At 41.0% G+C, this 8,360-nt stretch overlaps 1 protein-coding gene across 1 annotated transcript in view; it reads right to left on the reverse strand.

Annotated features, from left to right (window-relative positions):
• Apbb1ip (amyloid beta (A4) precursor protein-binding, family B, member 1 interacting protein) overlaps nucleotides 1-5,064 on the reverse strand; it is an 85,867-nt gene extending 80,803 nt beyond the window's left edge. Inside the window, exon 1 of the mRNA XM_013014591.1 lies at nucleotides 5,015-5,064. The gene's annotated coding sequence lies outside the window, so the exon portion shown is untranslated. The remainder of the gene's footprint in view (nucleotides 1-5,014) is intronic.
• Nucleotides 5,065-8,360: the final 3,296 nt, after the last annotated feature.

Consider the following 8,360-nt stretch of genomic DNA (forward strand, 5'->3'; position numbering starts at 1 on the left):
AAGTGGTAGAGCGCTAGCCTTGAGCTGAAGAGCTGAGGGACAGCGCCCAGGCCCAGAGTTCAGGCCCCACGACCGGACCCAAAAAAAAAAAAATCATTGAGTTGTAAGAGGCCAGGCTGATATCAGACTATGATTTTCAAGTATTATCTCCCTTCCTGTGTATTGTCTTGATAGATTTGTTTGTGGTACAATAGGTCTAAATTTAGACATAGTTCAATTTGTCCATTTTTCATGAACAATGCTTTGGATATTACATGTAAGAAATTATTATTTTGTATTATTTTGTGTTTTCTCTAGGAGTTTTATAGTTTTTATAACTTAAACTCTTAGGTTTAGGTCTAAGATCCATTTTTTGAGTTAGATTTGTGTAGGATGTGAGTCATTGGTTTTTGAGCCATGTTATGAAAGTAAAGATTTTCTTTTAAAATATCTTAAAAAGTGTTCTTTCCTTTTCTCTGGTGTGATAATTCACAGTTCTCTGAACAATGAATAATAAAATTCTTATGGAGTTATTTGTACAAATGGTTTTATTTTTGTCAGTGAAACAATCCCCTTAGTAAAATAAAATGCAAGTATATCACTATAGTATGACAATCCAGGATTGATCCAAATGAATTTAAAGTAAATGTGACACTCCTCCTTAAAGAAGCAGATTCCAGAAAACCTGGTTCAGATTGAGTTTCTCCCCAGAAAGCTGATTGCCTAAAATATTACAGAAATGAATCCCTGCCTTAAACACACACACATTAGAAATCCCCAAGTTGCACAAAGCCTTTGATTTGATCCCCAGTGAGACACACACACACACACACACACACACACACACACACACACACACACACGGAAATTCCCTAAGCTTTCAAACAGCAAAATCAGCAAGCAAATACCGAATAAAATAAGTTCCAATAAGTTATGTATTTTACATGTGCTTTAAATAACAATTGCCATGCAACTTTACTAAGTTGGACCGAAAATCCCAAAACCATTTATTTTGGGTGACATACTAACACACAGGAATGAACTATGACTCATGTTGATATTTCAATTAGCTAGGCAGGCGATTGATTTTTGGGCATCCCTCTTATTTGTCTATTAGTAAAAAAAAAATCTCTCCTACATTAACTCATTGTTTTGTTACTTTACAACATGGAGGATCACATAAATCCCTCGAAGGTCAATAGCAATCAGTGTTACTATTTGCTGAGGTCTTTTTTTGTTTGCCGGTTGTGGGGCCTAAACTCTGGGCCTGGGCGCTGTCCCTAAGCTCTTCAGCTCAAGGCTAGTGCTTGAGCCACAGTGCCACTTCTGGCTTTTTCTGCTAATGTGGTGCTGAGGAATCGAACCCAGGGCCTCATGCATGCAAGGCAAGCGCTCTACCACGGAGCCTCCTTCCCAGACCCCCTGAGGTCTTTTTTTTTAATAGAATGATAAGTCTATACAACAGCCCAGAGAAACTTGAGCACTTTCCAAGGCTAGGTAAGCAGAATGACTGAGCACTGAAAGGTCCAAAGGGGACAAACATGGAACCTGGAAAGTACACATCAACTAGAGAAAGACAAGCAGAAGGAGTGAACCCTGCAGAGAGGCCAGTGTGTCTAGTCAGAAAAGCCCAGCCTCATCCCTCATTGTCACTGGCATGCCCCTAACCTCACCTCTCCCCAGCTAAGTGGAAAAGTTGCCAGAGCCAGCTTCTCACAGGATGGGTTCTTCCACAACCCATCCTTGATACATGACTCCAAATTCCTCCATGTCCTCCCCTTACTGGACTTTTGCTTGTAGTGAAAGTATCCCAATGGTATATGTTCTACAATGCCCTGTGGATACTTGGAACCATGACAAATGCAAAGCCCTGTAGATACTATATTTGTTCCTATACCTATACATTTGTGATGAGGTTTAATTTATGAAATTAGGATCTGTAAACAATGATGGCTAATGATAAAGATAGAACAATTCACCTAATATACCATAATAAAATTGTCACTGGAACTAGTCGTGCTTTGGGGCTATTTTATTAAGTAAAATAAAGAATGACCTTAATTGGGTGCTAATGATTCATTCCTGTCATCCTAGCTACTTAAGAGACTGAGATATGAGGATCCTGGTTCAAAGCCAGCCAGGGAGGACAAATCTGAGAGATTCTTATATCCAATCAACCAACCAAAAGCTGGAAGTAAAAATATGGTTCAATGGTACAGCATCAGCCTTGAGTGAAAAAGTTAAGCAAAAGCATCAAGCCCTAAATTCAAGCCCCAGTATTGGTATAAAAAAGGAGTTACTCATGAGCAGTGTCATATCAGGACTGTCAGTCTGATAATCTAGACAGTAGTTAAGTGATGGGTGGGTGGGTAGTGTATACTGCATGGATCCATTGGATAGAGGTGATTTATATTCTGTGGGATGGTGAAGGGTTCACCAGGCTACTGAATTCTTTCTGGAATTTTCCACTTAATAGTTTTAGATTGTAGTTGATTACAGATAATTAAACCGTGGAAAGTGAAATTGCCTTAGAAGGGATTCCTATAGATTATGTCTCTCCCTAAAATATCATTTGTAGTGCCTTGGTGCTACTTCTAGTTTTTTTCCCCCATCCATATAGCTCCTATTTGCTACCAAGACTGGTTCACAGCTCCATTCTAGTGATCATGTATTTATGCAATTGAGACACATTGTTGATAAAGCTGTTGTCTCTCAGAACCCTATGTGGCCCACAGAACACAATATGCACAAGGGCACTGATTTATTATGATTTCATAGGTTTTGGCCTTTCCTTTTTGTGTGGTGCTTGAGATTGGGCCCAAGGCCTTGGACAGGCTAGGCAAATGCTTTACCATTGAGATTAAACTCCAGTCCCTAATTGTCCTTGAAACCTATTGAAGGTCTTGTTTAGAGAGGAAGTATTTGTAATGGAGACTTCACTGAATGGTTGTATTTAAGTTCTTACATAGGAAATCTCCACCAACACTACTTTTAAATATTACCTAAACTTTTTTTTGGGGGGGGGCAGTCCTGGGGCTTGAACTCAGGGCCTGGGCTCTGTCCCTGAGCCTTTCTGTGCTCAAGGCTAGTGCTCTACTACCTTGAGCCACAGTGACACTTGAAGCTTTTACTGAGTAGTTTATTAGAGATAAAAGTCTCACAGACTTTCCTGGCCAGGCTGGCTTCAAACCATTATCCTCAAATCTCAGCCTACTGAATAGCTAAGATTATAATTGTGAGCCACCAGTGCCTGGCTTAAACCTATATTTTTCATTTCCACAGCTCTGCCTTCATACATTCAATCTCAAAGCTTAGAAGCAGGGGAAAATAAGCATGATATAACTTAACTCAAGCCTTTATTTATTTACTTAGTTACGTACTTACTTACTTATTTATGTGCTAGTCCTGGGGGTAGCACAGAAGGGCTAGGTGCTTTCTCTGAGCTTTTGTATTCAAGGTTTGTGCCCTACCATTTGAGCTACATCCACCTCTGTTTTTTTGGTCGTTGAATGGTGATAAGAATCTCATAGGCTTTCCTTCTCTGGGCTGGATTTGAAGAGAGATTCTCAGATTTCAGCCTCTTGAGTAGCTAGGATTACAGGCATGAGCCACCAGTGCCTGACAAGCCTTTAATTTTATAACTGAGAAAACATATGATTCCTCTCCTTGTCCTCCTTCTTTTGGTCCCAATACCAGGGTTTGAACTCAGAGCCGGATCTCGGGGCATCCAGCATTTATTTGCTCACAGCTGGAGCTCTACCACTTAAGGCACACTTATAGTCTGGCATTTTACTGGTTAATCGGAGATGGAGTCATTCAGACTTTTCCTGATAGGGCTGGCTCTGAACTGAGATCATCATACCTCAGTTTCCTGAGTAGTTTAAGATTACAGATGTGAGCTACAGGGCCTAGCATCATTATTCTATATATATATATTTTGGGTCCGGTCATGGGGCCTGAACTCTGGGCCTGGGCACTGTCCCTCAGTTCTTCAGCTCAAGGCTAGCGCTCTACCACTTGAGCCACAGCGCTACTTCTGGCTTTTTTCTTTTTTGCTTATGTGGTGCTGAGGAATTGAACCCAGGTCCTCAGGCATGCAAGGCAAGCGCTCTACCACTGAGCCACCTTCCCAGCCCCAGCATCATTAGTCTTATTAATATAGTCTCCCTCAAAAACCATCAGTAGAAACAGATTTAAGTCACTTATTCTGTCTTTGCTTTTCTCTATGCCTTCTTTCCACATTCCTTCCTTCCCCATCTCTATTTCCTTTCTTCCTCTATCCTTCTTCCTTCCTCCTTCTTTCCTTCTTTCCTCCTTCTTTCCTTCCCTCCCCTTCCTTCCTTCTTTCCTTCCTTTCTTTTTTCCTTTCTTCCTTTCTTTCCTTCTTCCTTCCCTCGTTCCTTCCTACCTTCCTTTCCTTCCCTTACTTCCCTTCCTACTTTTTCTTTCTTCCTTCCTTTCTGTCCTTCCTTCTTCCTTCCCTCCTTCCTACCTTCCTTTCCTTCCCTTCCTTCCCTTCCTATTCTCTCTCTCTTTCTTTCCTTCTTTCTTTCCTTCCTCCCCCCTCTTTCTTTCTTTCTTTTTTCTTTCTTTCTTTCCTTTCTTTTTTCTTTCTTTCTCCTCCCACATACTCCTAAATCTATACCAGGTTGGCTACTATCCATGGCATTCCATGTACCTGACACTTTTTCATAAGACAAAACCACTAGAAGCCTCTGGGAATGGCATCTGTAAATGAAGTCTCTAGGCGAGAGAGGCAGCCATTCTGAACAAAAAAGTGACTGCCAGCAATCTCCCTGAGGCATTCGCTAGTCACTGTTGGTCGGGTTGGTCATCTAGCTCTCTACTCCAAATCCTACCATTTTCATTCTCTCCTAAAAGGGAGGTGCATTTTAGGAGTAGGGTGGATTTTGGAGAGTTGCTGTTGATGAGAATGTATTATGCTTGTGAACTACAGGCGGAAGTCAAAATGAAAACAAGAAGGAGGGGGAAAAAAAAGGGCTGACAATCATGGTTGCCCCGGGCAACAGCTCACATTTTGCCGGATGTGGGTTTAGGTCAACCTCTTTGCTGCCAGCTTCCAGTTCTTTCTCAGCCACTATTACTTTCAGAGAGAATCCATACAAGATGAGGGGTGGGGGGTGGGGAGATGGGGAGAAAAAGCATAAAAACAAAAGTAAGCAATAATCATTTGAAGTTGGTGTTACCGGAGTATTAAGAAAGCATTCAGAGCCTAGGTTTAGACATGAATTTCAATCAAGAGCTAGGGACTGTTATGATGGCAAATGCTGTTTTCTTTAGCTTCCTTCCCCCAGCCCCCTCAGAGTTAATGTGCAGTACACGCCTGGATCCCAAGCTGTGCCACCAAGCATAGCGGCTGCCAGTACCACACAGAGCTACTCAGCTGGATGGTGGCTTATCTTATATTGAGGTAGGCTGTACATGCAAAAACTAGTTGGATTTGTAAGATTTAATATGGAAAAATGCTTATTAGTAATTTTACTATTACTTTAATTGGATATGATTCCAAATAATTGCCATTAATAAATGACAAGTTTTGGAGCTGTTATTTTTCTTTTGTGCCAGTACTGGGGCTTGAACTCGAGATCTGGACACTATGTCTTAACATTTTCTGCTACCACTTGATCCACAGCTGCACTTCTGACTTTTTGGTGGTTAATTCGAAATAAAGGTCTCATGGACTTTCCTGCCTGGGCTGGCACTGAACCATGATCCTCAGATGTCAGCCTCCTGAGTAGCTAGGATTACAGGTATAAGCCCCCAGCACCCAGCCAGATCTGTATTAAATGAAGTATATGAGGAAAATGAATTCACTTATTCCCTTTGGCCATTTTGGTTGTGGCTTTTAGGAAACCCAGGGCTCCCTACACAGCTCCCTACACACGTTGCATTTTTATTGGGGAGCACTGGTCCAGGACACTCTAATTCTGTTCTGATCTTTGCCTCGGCCTTTGACTCAAAGTTGACCAGGCATAGGGACTGGATCACATGAATGTTCTCTGAATATTACTCACCAAGAGTTAAATCAGGATTGCCCCACTTCCTTTCCACTGGGTTTATGCTTCAGCATTGCCTAAGTGCTTCACGTCGTTGGTGCCTGGGGCAGCCATCTTCACCAGCCACGTGAAAATACCTCTGTCCTCCAAAATACACCCATCCCATACCCCATCCCCTGTAATGTCTTCTCTAGCATCTTCGTCTTAACTGAATTATTTCTGTACCTATCAATGCACTGTGGTGTGTATACTTACAGATTGTTCCCTGGAACAAGCTGGAAGAAGCTAGGGATAAGGGGCTAGATTACCTCCCACCCCCACCCCCACCAGGTGACCTCTCACTAGGTGTGTATTGAGACTGGAAGAAAACCCAAGCATCAACTACACTACGTTAAGCATTTTGATCCAGGTAAAGTGTTGAACCCAGTTTTGAGCATAGTGAATAGCACAGTCTCAACTCTTCTACATGTGGTAGCCTCACATGCAGTGGCATCACATGTAGCCATCCACACATGATAGAAGCATACCCACACAGTCATATCACATGTGGTAGTATCACGTGTAGTATCATGCATCATCATAGCACATGTGGTCTTACCACATGTAAGAATATTATATGTAGAGCTATCATGTGTAGTGTTGGCACAGGTAGCACTATCACAGGATGCTATCATCCCTGGTGCGGCAGATTGAAAGTGGAGAATGGGCAGTTTCTAAGTTACTTAGTTTACTACAGTGAAACATTATAGTTTTCTACTGATGAGTTCTCGTCACTTCATTAATCATAGTGACATCATTATTTGTTATAATTACTCATAGCCATTTCTTAAAAAAATAGCAAGGATTTATTTTGGTATAACAGACTAAGGTCGAGAGAAATGGAAAACAAGGAGATGTCACTCATTAATGGTTACCATTATTTCTGTTATAGTTATTTGCAACCATTCTTTTTTTTTTAAGTTTTAGCATGGAAAACACTTTTATTCCCACACAGAAAATGGGAGCAAAGATTCCCTGTTGAATTTCTAATGGTCTTCATTTGTTAGTACTATTTAAATTGTCTTTGCTTAATGGTATTCTCTATAGCCATACCTAGACCTTAATTCCAGTTTCCAGGTGCTACAGTCCCTGAAATCCCAGCATGATATGATGCTTTGCAAATGTATATACATGCTTCCTGAGTGCTTCTTAACAATGATTGCATGCAAGCCAGGCTCTGGTGGCTGACACCTGTAATCCTAGCTACTCAGGAGTTGCAGGTCAGAAAGAAGTCAGTCAAAAGAAGTTTGTGAAACCCCATTCTGACAGAAAAAGCTGGGCACAGTATCATGCACCTGCTATATGGAAAGTATAAATTGGAGATTGAGATTCAGGCAATTCCAGGGAAAAAGTGAGACCTTATCCCCAAAATAACCACCGCTAAAAGAGCTAGGGGCATGGCTCAAGTGGTAGAACACCAGCCTGGAAAGTGTGAAGCCTTGAGTTCAAATCTTAATATTGCCAAATAATTTTTTTCTTCTTTTGTTTTGTTGTGAGGCCTGGGTGCTGTCCCTCAGTTCTTTGGCTCAAGGCTAGTGCTCTACCACTTGAACTACAGCACCACTTCCTGTTTTCTGAGTGGTTTGTTGGAGATAAGAGTTTCACAGGCTTTCCTGCCCTGGCTGGCTTTGAACTGTGATCCTCAGATCTCAGCCTTCTGAGTAGCTAAGATTACAGGCATGAGTCACCAGAGCCTGGCTTGCCAAAGATATTTTAAAAATGATTTTAAGTTTAACACAGTCAGAATAAGTATGACCTTTAGAGCAGAAATAGCAGAAATAGGGAACTGTTATTAAGAGAGGGCAGGAAATACATAGCTTCTGAAAATATTCTGCTTACACTGTGTGACAGTTATTCAATGCTTGCTTTCATCTTATTTGCTGTTATATACATATACAATGCATCACCTTTTATATGTCTGAAATACTTCATCATTTAAGAATGAAGGAAACAATCTGGTCCTAGTTTATTTGTTGTAATATTAATTTTTATTTTTTTCCAGTTCAATCTATCACTCTCAATAGAAATCCTCCAGGCAATTTGTGGAAACAATTAGACATTTCTTCCCATCCCAAACCTCCCCATCTTACTGAGGAGTCTGTGACTCAAAACCAAGTCAGATGATTTCCCACAAACTTAAAGAATTAAACTTACTATTATATTGATTTAATCAACCTAGAAAACTAGCATGAGGAATCTGAATATAATAAAGACAAAACAGAAAGCATAGCCAAGCACTGGTGGCTTCCACCTATAATCCTAGCAACTCTGAATGTTGAGACCCATAGGAATGAGGTTTGAAGCCAGCTGGGGCAGAAAAATCAG

The sequence above is a fragment of the Dipodomys ordii genome, unplaced genomic scaffold (assembly GCF_000151885.1).
Source record: "Dipodomys ordii isolate 6190 unplaced genomic scaffold, Dord_2.0 Scaffold24, whole genome shotgun sequence".
NCBI classification, from domain to species: Eukaryota; Metazoa; Chordata; class Mammalia; order Rodentia; family Heteromyidae; genus Dipodomys; species Dipodomys ordii.